The sequence below is a fragment of the Perca flavescens genome, chromosome 23, assembly GCF_004354835.1.
Source record: "Perca flavescens isolate YP-PL-M2 chromosome 23, PFLA_1.0, whole genome shotgun sequence".
Lineage (NCBI taxonomy): Eukaryota > Metazoa > Chordata > Actinopteri > Perciformes > Percidae > Perca > Perca flavescens.
In genome coordinates, this window is record NC_041353.1 from 12330480 (window position 1) to 12341161 (window position 10682).

Genomic DNA, 10682 nt, shown 5'->3' on the forward strand with positions numbered 1-10682 from the left:
AAACATCCAGTATGCAGCAGTCCTGGGGGGCGAAAATGCCTTGTTGATGCTAGAGGTCAGAGGAGAATGGGCCGACTGACTCCAGCTGATAGAAGATCAACTTTGACCCAAATAACCACTCGTTACAACCGAGCTATGCAGTAAAGCATTTGTGAAGTCACAACACGCACAACCTTGAGGCGGATGGGCTACACCAGCAGAAGACCACACCGGGTACCACTCATCTCCACTAAAAATAGTAAAATTAGGCTACAATTTGCACAAGCTCACCAAAATTGGACAGCTGAAGACTGGAAAAATTTTGCCTGGTCTGATGAGTCTCGATTTCTGTTGAGACATTCAGATGGTAGAGTCAGAATTTGGCATTAACAGAATGAGAACATGGATCCGTCATGCCTTGTTACCACTGGGCAGGCTGGTGGTGGTGGTGGTGTAATGGTGTGGGGGATCCCTTTCGCCTTCAGAACTGCCTTACTTCTTTGTGTCATTGATTCAACAAAGTGCTGGAAGCATTCTTTAGAAATGTTGGCTCATATTGATAGGATAGGGTCAAACACGGTATTGGTATGGTGTTCCTAATAATCCTTTAGGTGAGTGTATGTCGGAGGTATGGCTTTTTGGCTGCAACTCTTCCATGAAGACCATAGTGAAACGCTATATTTATTAAACACCACTCGAGCCGCGAGGTGTGCCTTTGACCCCGTTCACCGGGCTGGCACCCCCGCCGGCAGTTCTGCAGCCGTTTTAACGACAGCCGGGAAGGGGACCTCTTTGCGATGGCCCCTTTTTTCGACCGATGGAAGCCCACAGTGCCGTCTCGCCAAAACCAGGTCCATGCTCGCTTCACTGACCGCGCGTACCAGTGTACCACCTAGGTGGCCGTGGCGCTGAACAATATTGTTTTGCTAGCATGACCGCTAGCTCTGCTGTCTTCGCCATGATCGCTAAGCTTTGGCTGTTCCCTGCTGAGGCTGGGACAGCCAAGAGCTGTAGGTGGTGTCTCACTCCAGCTAGAGTTGGAAACATAACAGCGTTTTTAAGGGCTACACAGTTCCCTTAAAAAAAGCAGTTTTTCCCTCTCAGTCAGTCCGCCTTGTCCCTCCTGAGAATCTTGCGGGACGCGGAGAACTCTGACTCGATGAATGCCCCGCCATGCATCCACAGCATAGCGGTGCACTCTCTGTTGCGCGAAGGGATTAATCCAATAGCGACAGCCCTTAGAGAGCTACGCCTATACTCATAGAATCCGGAGTTACAATACGTAACTATCGTTTCGGGGATAAGCCGGCAGGTCAACATCCCTTATTTTGTCGCAGCAAGCGCCCAGTTTCCAGGACCCTGGTTCCGCTGTGGGATTTGTTGGTCGTGTTAGACGCCCTCTCTCATCACCCGTTTGAGCTTATGGAGGCAGTAGGGATGAACTTTAATCACTGCAAAGCACGTAAGTGACTTACAGGCTTGGTCTATTCGCCCTACCTGTCTGCAGTTTGCCCCAGGGCTCTCTAAAGTCTGTTTGCAGCCTAACCCAGCCTCTGTGACTAAGGTGGTGGAATCAGCCTACAGGTGTCCCTCGGTGGAGCTCTTGGCTTTTCACCCACCTCCTTTCTCCTCAGGAGAGGAGCAAAGACTTCACATGTTATGCCCTGTCCGGGTTCTGCACATGTATCCGAGTCGGACGGCTGGGTTCAGAAAAGCGGCTCAGCTGTTCGTGTCCTGGGCTACTCCCCTGGTGGCTGTCCCACTGGATTGTGGAAGCCATATCATTGGCCTATGAGTATAAAGGTTTGCAGGCCCCCCAGGGCCTGAGAGCTCATTCCACAAGGGGCATGGCCACTTCATGGGCTCTTTTCAGGGTGTGTCAGTGAAGGAAATTTGTGCTGCGGCAAGCTGGGTTACGCCTCACACTTTTGTGAGATTTTACAGGCTGGATGTTTCCGGACCGTCCTTGGCACAGGCTTTGTGCTGTTCCGGGTGTTGTTGATATATGGCTTTTACTTGCATGGTAGAGTTTTAACTTTCACTTCACTTTCACTTAACTTGTACTTAATGCAGTGAAACGCCTGAGGGATCGAAGGTCACGGCATTCAGTGTTGGTTTTCGGCCTTGCCGCTTACGTGCAAAGATTACTCCTTTCAGTGCATGGCTACACATCAAAAGAGATCAACCTGTATCAGGGGGTATCATGATGAAGATAAAGGTGTTACAGAGACAAACTGTTTAAACCATCTCTGAAGGTTGCTGACAGGTCCAGACTGACTTTGCTGACTCTGGACCTTCATACCTCTAATGGAGCTTATTAAGCCAGGTTTAATGGCCTTGACCCTGGCCCACAGCCCCGAAGCAGAGTCCTGGAGGAAGAAAGGTCAAAGTTTGTATAATATTAAAGAGCAAGAGGAATCAGAGGTGTGGGATGTTTGGCAGGGTTCCATCTTTGCGTTGACTGTAAAACAGATGGAATTCTGTAAACCAAGACTTTCCCAAGTTTCCCAAAATGTGCTTAAGCATTCAAAGCCAGCCAAGTCTGAAGGTACCACATTCTGTGACCTTAGCCCACAGCTAAAGCAATTAGCTGTGGGCTAAATTACAATTTTTTTTAAAGACTTTTAGAAGTTGAGAGCAAGAGGGGTAAAAAAAAGGTGCATGGCCAGATTCTAACCCAGACCATGAGGTTATGTGTCATGTGCTTCAGACTAGGACACCCAGGTAGCTATACAATTATATATTTTAGATGAGAACACATTAATGTACTCCACTTAGCCTATATTACTGTCACTGAATTTGACATTCAAGAAAAGTGGGTACATTAAGATTTTAATGACTGAAAAGTGTGGGACATTTTTCTGTATGCTGCTTTTATCATTGGAAATCTTTAGCAATTAATTTGTGCTGGTATGGATTTATTGATTCCTGCACACTGTATCGAGTAGGTTCCTGAAGTGGGATTTGGTATATATATAATTACATTTAATATACAATACAAATTGTTTTCATAAAGGCATTCATAAAGTAAAAAACAAACCAAGCTTGCCCATCCTGATCATCTATTCCCAAACTGAATTTCTGCTTCCTTCAATATTTTTTCTCTCCATCCATCTCTCTCCTCCACTTGCTTCCCTCTTTCACTAAAATTATTCTATTCTCCCTCACTCTGCAATCACAGTCCCCACCAGTTCCTTCTCTCCTCTTCAGAGGTGTTATGGACGCCTGGAACGGAGGGTACAAGCAAAGCAAGACGGCCTGTTGTGAGACGGCCATGGGATCAATGGGGGTTTTAAGGAAGCAGAACACGTAGCTACAGCTGGTCAATTAGAGAAAGGACAGCACAAGCACACACACAAATGTATGCACACAGTGAAAGTGGCTGGCCTTTAAAAACAGAGTTACTTTTTGCCTTCCATCAGCTCTTTTTCTTCAGCTTCAAATGGATCAGCATCAGGGAACAGATTTGACTGTAAGGACAAATGGCTTGGGAGATAATATAAACACAAGAAAGACTACTTTGATGGCAAGAGTTGTCCTGACAAGCAAGTATGTAAAGTGCTTCATTTGCATTGTAAGACATGACAAGAGATAGTCATAAGCAAGATATGACAAGATATCTACACACATGACCATGAAGAAATCTAATGATGCTTTATGGCACTATACTCTACAAGCACCAAGCATGATAACAGCAGTCCCTATATTACTGAATTAGCATTAGAAAAAAAACACCCAAAACTCAGGAGTCACAACTAAATGAAGCTCACTAAATCATAGAGAAAACATTGTGCCATTAAGTATGACAGAGTGAGTCACTGGCATCAAAATATGCACTTCTTTCAAGCATTTAAGTATGGGTTAAAACAAATAAATCTATTACCATGTTTTATATTACAGCTTGACAAGAATTAAGGTCATGGTGTTAGTGCACAGTTTGTAACTAATAGAATTTCATGCTGAGTATTTATTTCGTAAATGGAATTTCAACTAGGCTTACTCGACTCCTGTAGCGAGTGACACATCTTACTTGTTGGGTTGGAAACGTACTGCTGAAGCTCAGGAGACTCTTGTGATTATGCAGCTGTGATGCCAAGCAAAACAGGTACAGTCAGAGAGAATAATTACCTACAATATGGATAGACACAAAGCTGAACCTTTTTTTCACTTGGAAAGCAGAGGGTCCCCCCCACCCCCCCGCCTCCTCCTCTTTGCTAACAACAAGAGTCTCCAGTTAGTCAGAGTTCAACCACCACAGGTGCTGGAATAACAATAAAAAATAATAAAGCATCATCATCATGACAATCTGACCAAGTCGCCCCCCACAAGCATACACTAAGCTCAGAACAGCAAAGATTGAGGAGTGAAGATAAACTCTCACTCTCTAGCAACACTAGCCCACAATTTCTGCTTTGCTCATGATGTACAATCTTGCAGTAAAAACTGAGCTTGCAAGATGTACAGCAGTCTGGTTTTACGAGGCTATACTCCCATTTGGCAGGTGTTAAACGAGCACTCGTAGCACTAAATAAGCCGACAGGAGCCCAATTATCTTGGTCACAACAATCAGCATGTGTGAAGAGACATCATAGTACACCTGCGACATATTTTTTTACATCAAAGTTTGCAGATTAATGACAATGATATTTCTTCTCTTCCATAATTGAAAAATTGTACTTCGTGCATTTCATTTTCGTCTATTCTCCTCTTCACGGCTATTGTCCTGGATGTCCACAATACATTGTGCTAATGCTGAATATTGTAATAATGAGTCTATAGACAGCTTCATTACCTACACTGCATTTCCAATTAGGCATGGGAACACATCGTGAAAGAGGAAAGAGACAGACGCTTGATAGAGGGACAGCTCCCTGATAGTTGTTTCACTCTGTCTTCCCTTTACAATGTCTGCTTGTTTTTTCCTTCAATCTGTTTTCTTGCCCTTTATTATCATCCTCTCTAGTACACTCCTGTTTCTATTGACAACAGGCTGTGCTTGGAGAATCAAAGCAAAGCCTTGACTTGACTATCTGTAATGAAAACACAACTCTGCCTTCCTCCTTCCCAACTCATATACAGTGGCAAACTCACTCACAAATTCTTGCATTTACATGTACTTGGTTTTGAACCATTGTACTCAGAAAATACCAGTGATAGTGAAAGGACAGATAATACATTACAAGAAAAAGGGAGAGTTGAGGAGAGTGGTAGAGCAGATGGTTGGAAACATGAAGAAACATATCTTGCAGCAGGTAAACTAGAGCCAAAATATGGAATCAATAAATACTAAGTGCCTCACTAGCTTCCATGTGTGTGTGAGATACTTTAAATGTTCTACATCTATTCATATTCCCTTCCCGCTGAATGGTAAGTTTTATAGAAGCAGAAGAACGTCCAATCTAATCTCCGGTTAAATTGCAAAAAGCATTCATCACTGACAACAACCTTCACCAAATCCTCCAGGGAGTGGGATCTACAAGTTGTGTGATCACCTGGAAACCACTGGATGCAACATCAAAGTAAGTGCTTGATGTTGTATTAATGCATTTACCTACTCATCTAAAATTTCTCTCACTTTAGTTTGTCAATCCAACCACTGCTCCCATTCACCTATGGAGTCATTGTGTTCTCTTAGAAATGTGTATATGTTCTTTGTAGACTATATCACAATTGGTAAAGACTAAAACAAACAAGAAAAGCATCCACAGTGCGATATAATATTGCTGATATTGACTATCAGTGATGTTATACTGATCAATATGCAAAAATGTAATAAAAATTAAAAGAAATTGCATTACCTACTGGTTCACATTTCTAGCGCAGCCTACTCCATATGGGTTTTTAGTTTTTGTTGTTACAGTAGTCTTGTCTGGTGTCTATGTGGGCATAAATTGTGTATGCATGCACTGCATGAGTTGCCCTATGTTTGTTTAGTTGTGTGAGGAATATTCTCATGCTTCTTATTCGTCACTGGTAACTTGTAATAATGTTTAAAACCAATAAAAAGTTTCCAATCACAAAAAAAGAAAAAGAAATTGCATTACCATCTATGCTAAAAAAAAGTACTTGAGGTTATTAAGAAAGTTTCATCACTACATAGTTTGTGCAACAGACTTTTGTTTATGCAACTCTACAGCAAGTAAGTTGGTAAAGTACCTTATCACAGGTACACATTTGAGCAAATAATTGGAGGGACAGCATTTTTTTCAAACTTTGGTGACAGTGCTAAGCCCAGTAATAATCAGTCTCTAAAATCGTTTGGCATTGGGACACAACATTCTACAGTGTCTCCAGCCCTTTTTGTCTGGGACAAATTTGACTTTTTGTATACCAATTTTAGGTGAAGCCTTATCTGTATCAAAGTCCATACTGAGCACTGTGAAGACAAAGAAAGCTGTAATGTTCCTGCAATGTTGTTACTCTCAGTGCAACACCACAATAATATTTTGTACTTTCAAGGTTACACTAAATACATAATATTATGTATTCATTGCAAATACAATATAAATGTACTTTCTGCAAGTGAAAGTAAATTCAACTGCAAAGTACACCCCTAAATTAGATAGAATCCACAGAAAGATAACATAGCATACATATTGGATTTATTCTTGCTCTAAGATACTAGATGGAAGTAATCTCTGAATGCTCTAAGAGCAAAAAAAGTGAAGGAATGTGTCGTATCGTTCAGTGGGCATGACTCTGCAGAGCAGCAATAAAATTTCTAGATCAGTTTAGTTTTGGTTCAATGCATGGTACTCCTGTGCCCCCTGCTGATCATGCAGAATATTTCACCTGTTATAGCCAACGTATGAACCCCTGGAAAGTCCAACAACCTTAGGTAAGGAATATCCTTAATAATATTAAAATAATAAATAAAATTTACTACATTAGTATTCTTTGTGTTCTTTGATCGGTAAACTGATCTAAGACACACATTACCAAAGGAACGCTGGGTATGCGAGTTATAGTACTGTTAACACCTACACTTTGACTTCAAGCTGTTGCCACCTCGTGCATGGCTAGAGATTTAAAAATCTGCCTGTTTTAATCTTGTTCGGCTAAAATGATTTGGACAAAGAAGTCAACGCAGTAAACTGCGCACTCAGTCCCATATGTACTGTTCAGGTGCCCTTAAACAAGGCAGGTATCCAACAACTGCCACAATGCACTGTCTTAGAGGCCAGTTACAATAGCATAATTGTGCTTATGAGAAGGTAAAACAGCAAACATAAATATAGAGGCAACATGATTTTCTAGCATGTAAAAACTGTTTAAAAAGTGACTGGAGATGATAAGACTGAAAAAAACTCATAGCATATAGCTCAATATTTGCAGTCTTTATCACTGCTAATTACTCTGTTAAATTTCAATTTGTTTCTTAACGCAACAACAGAACTTTACTTGAGCAAATTAATCTATGTGGTTTGAGGGGAGATGAATACTTTGTTGGAGCTGAATTTTGTGATTTAGCTTGATAAATCTTGTTGTCTAGAAAGAGAGATTGGCACCATGGAGATTTTATATGCAGTAGGTCAGCCAATAGGAAAACTAAGGAATCATTTTTTTTCCCCCATCACCTTCTACCTCTCTTCGTCTACTACTACTCTTGTCTTGACCTCCCTCCAAGGCTTGTGACGATCCACACAATTACCTTCAATTATCCTCACTTCCTCCTCACCAATTACATCCATTATTGATTCCAGACCTCTAGGCTGTAAGCCTTATCTATACCCAACCACAGCCCATGCAGGAGAAAGCAGAATAGGACCAAATAATAGGACCTTGGTTCATTAACACTCTCCAGCTTTTTACTCCATCTACGTCACACCATCACCTACCTAATGGGATGGTTTTCCACTGCAGTGCCCTTGAGAAATAAATTTGCTAAATCAGTACCTTCTAAGTAGCTACAACTTTGCTAAGGTGATCCAAAAACAAGAATACAAGGTAGTTTGTTAGCATTTAATCCTTAAATGGTCACCAGAGTCAGAAAGCCGAATATAAAAGCAGGACTAACAAATTATAATTGATAATATCCAAAAGCTGGATTTTTGCAATGAGAATTGAACAAATTCATCATTAACTCTTAACAGGGTTCTGTAAGCAACCATGTAAACTATATCCATCCATTTCTGACCATAGTTTGTCGATCATGTAGCATTAGCAGACACTGATACTATACTAATAATATGGCATCCTGTTTGCAGATGTTGAAAGCAAAGACAGAGGCATTACAGTGAGACATTGTAGTGTGAAGGTCAGTTACACAGTATGGAAGCTGTAAAATGTGGAGTCACACTCTGCGTCTCTCCTGCCAGATTTTTGAATATGATACTGGCTGAAATTTAGTGAGACACAAACATAAGCTGTTGTCACCACACACTAATGTAAAACATCCATCATCTTGAATACACGCCAGGGTACCTGCGGAGAGCCGCATCAATGATGCCTCACTGCCATCTCCTGTGCTTGAGAGGCTGAGTTCCAAGTGTGATTTGTAATGCAACGCTGCCCCCTTGAGGCGTGTTTTAAGTTGTGGATGCTGGCCAGTTGGAGCAATAAAACTTCTAATGAATATTGTTTTCTTCTTGTTCTCTATTGCTGCTGGTCACGGGAATTTACCAAACATAATTTCGTTGTATGCCTACAATGACGACAAAGTGTCTTATGATATGAAATCGTCAGAAACTTACCCTTCCATCCTTTCAGTCGGGTATCCATGGAACTGTCACCTTGTAGCATCACCAAACACTGTCCATCTCATCACCTTATGTCCCTTGTACCTATTTGGTGTGCAAAGTAGGGGAGGATTATAGCATCAGGGCAGTCCAGTAAAATTTTAAGTGTGGCCACCAATACAGACCAAAATCTCCCGTGTCAGGGATAATTTTAGTCCTTAATGAATACTGAAACGGAGACACAATACCTTTAAATGCTATTATACAGTATAGAGTAGCAGTTAACTGGCAATGAGACTGAGAGGCTTTTACCTTTCAAATGTATTTGACATCCCTTTCATATGTAGTAACCTAATTGGATCTCGAGCATGGTGACCTATAAAAGAGAAGATAAAATTAGGCCACTTAAAAAAAGTAAACTGTCATGTTAATTTATGTAAGTTTACTATCATATACTCTTATTAGTCTATTATGGACAGCTAGCTCAAACTAAGGCAGTCTGCCTAACAGTCCTGCAATGAATCCTACCTTCATTAAGGTTAATGTTTTGGTTGAAACTGTTTTAGAGATGTGTTGATTCAACTTTATGATCATTTTGGAGGCAGTTTGTGGTTCTATTAATTTGTATTGCGTTATAACGACAGCTGTTTCTATCTTTTTGTCACCCCATATATATCAATGACAGTAAGCTAAATAACAGAATCATCTCTCTGTATAAAGCAGCACAAACTGCAACCTCCAAACTGATCATAAAGTCTCTCTAAAACAGTTTTAACAAATACTGAACATGATAACCTTCATGGAGGTAGGATTTATTGTAGGACTGTTATATTAGACTTATTTGTAAAGCGTTAGTTTTAGATTGGTATTCCTACTGTAGCAATGCAATAGTGTTCTTATTAGCTGGTAGCCTACCTCGGTAAACGATAAATCTGTCTGTACTTAGCTAGGTCCAATTAAAAACACTGTGAAAATGTTGTGCAGATTTAATCCCTTTAATAAATGTGTCCTACATTGTTTGTTTGAATAATGTTTTTGAACAAAAATTCTACCAACCTCTTGGGGGAATCAACAGTTTCATGTAGACATGTATACAGGCTATGAAAATAGCACATCGCCCTGAACGACACAGGTGATGCTAATTGGAGTAACGTTCATTTGGAGTTTACTTGGGTCGAGCGTCAGTTGCTCTTTCTCTGCAGTGACGTTTTCCAAAATTAGGACATGCACTTTTTTTTAACACTAACGCTATATAATTAACCTCAACTGCTTTTCTTGTTAATTTTGGCTTTGTTTGTAGCCCAGCAAGCAGAACTTCACAACAACGACGGTGGTAGAGTGCTTCTGTTGAGCTGATGAGTCTCAGTAGAAAGGGGCGTGGTTTGCCAGGTCTTGTGTGGCGTTTAGAAACTATCGGAAATATTACACACAATAAATGGTGCATGAATGACCGATTTCGATTTTAACAAAAATGCACAATCGCTGTGATCGGAAAGGGGGAATGTATGATGCCTAAGTTTCCAAAGTGTAGCCAATGGAAACTAAGTCAGCAAATGTCATATGTACTGTAATAATAAACGTTTATATGTATATATAACTTTTTTTTAACAATGCTACAAAGTGCTTTACATAGGAAAATACGGTTGTACGGTTTTTATTTTTTTAATGTTTTTAATACTATGAACACTTGCCCTGCATTGCCTTGTGGTTTACATTTTCGATTTTGCTTTTCTATTTCAATTTTATTTACCTTTATACTTCATGAATATCACTGGCTTTGCAACAATTGCACATATCTTATAGACATGTTTTTACATATTTTTTCCATTTGTGTTCTTAGTTTTGCACTTTTTAAACACGTGGCTCGGGTGGCCACTTCATTTATGATGTATTCCTTGTAAAAGCATTTGTGACTTGTGTCAGTGAAAAGCGCTATACAAATGCATTGTACTTATTTTCAATTACTTACTTACTTTTTTATTACTGTCCCTAAAGATTTGCAACTATTGGTCAAATGATATATTA

The 10682-nt window shown here is 40.4% G+C and overlaps 1 long non-coding RNA gene across 4 annotated transcripts in view; it reads right to left on the reverse strand.

The window, feature by feature from the left end:
• Positions 1-10037, reverse strand: part of LOC114550267 (uncharacterized) — a 106771-nt gene extending 96734 nt beyond the window's left edge. For all 4 annotated transcript variants that reach the window (XR_003691664.1, XR_003691666.1, XR_003691665.1 and 1 more), the window contains exons 1-3: positions 9714-10037; positions 8970-9033; positions 8673-8762 (exon numbers count right to left, since the gene is read on the reverse strand). This is a non-coding gene — a long non-coding RNA (uncharacterized LOC114550267). The remainder of the gene's footprint in view (positions 1-8672; positions 8763-8969; positions 9034-9713) is intronic.
• Between the last annotated feature and the right edge of the window lie 645 nt (positions 10038-10682).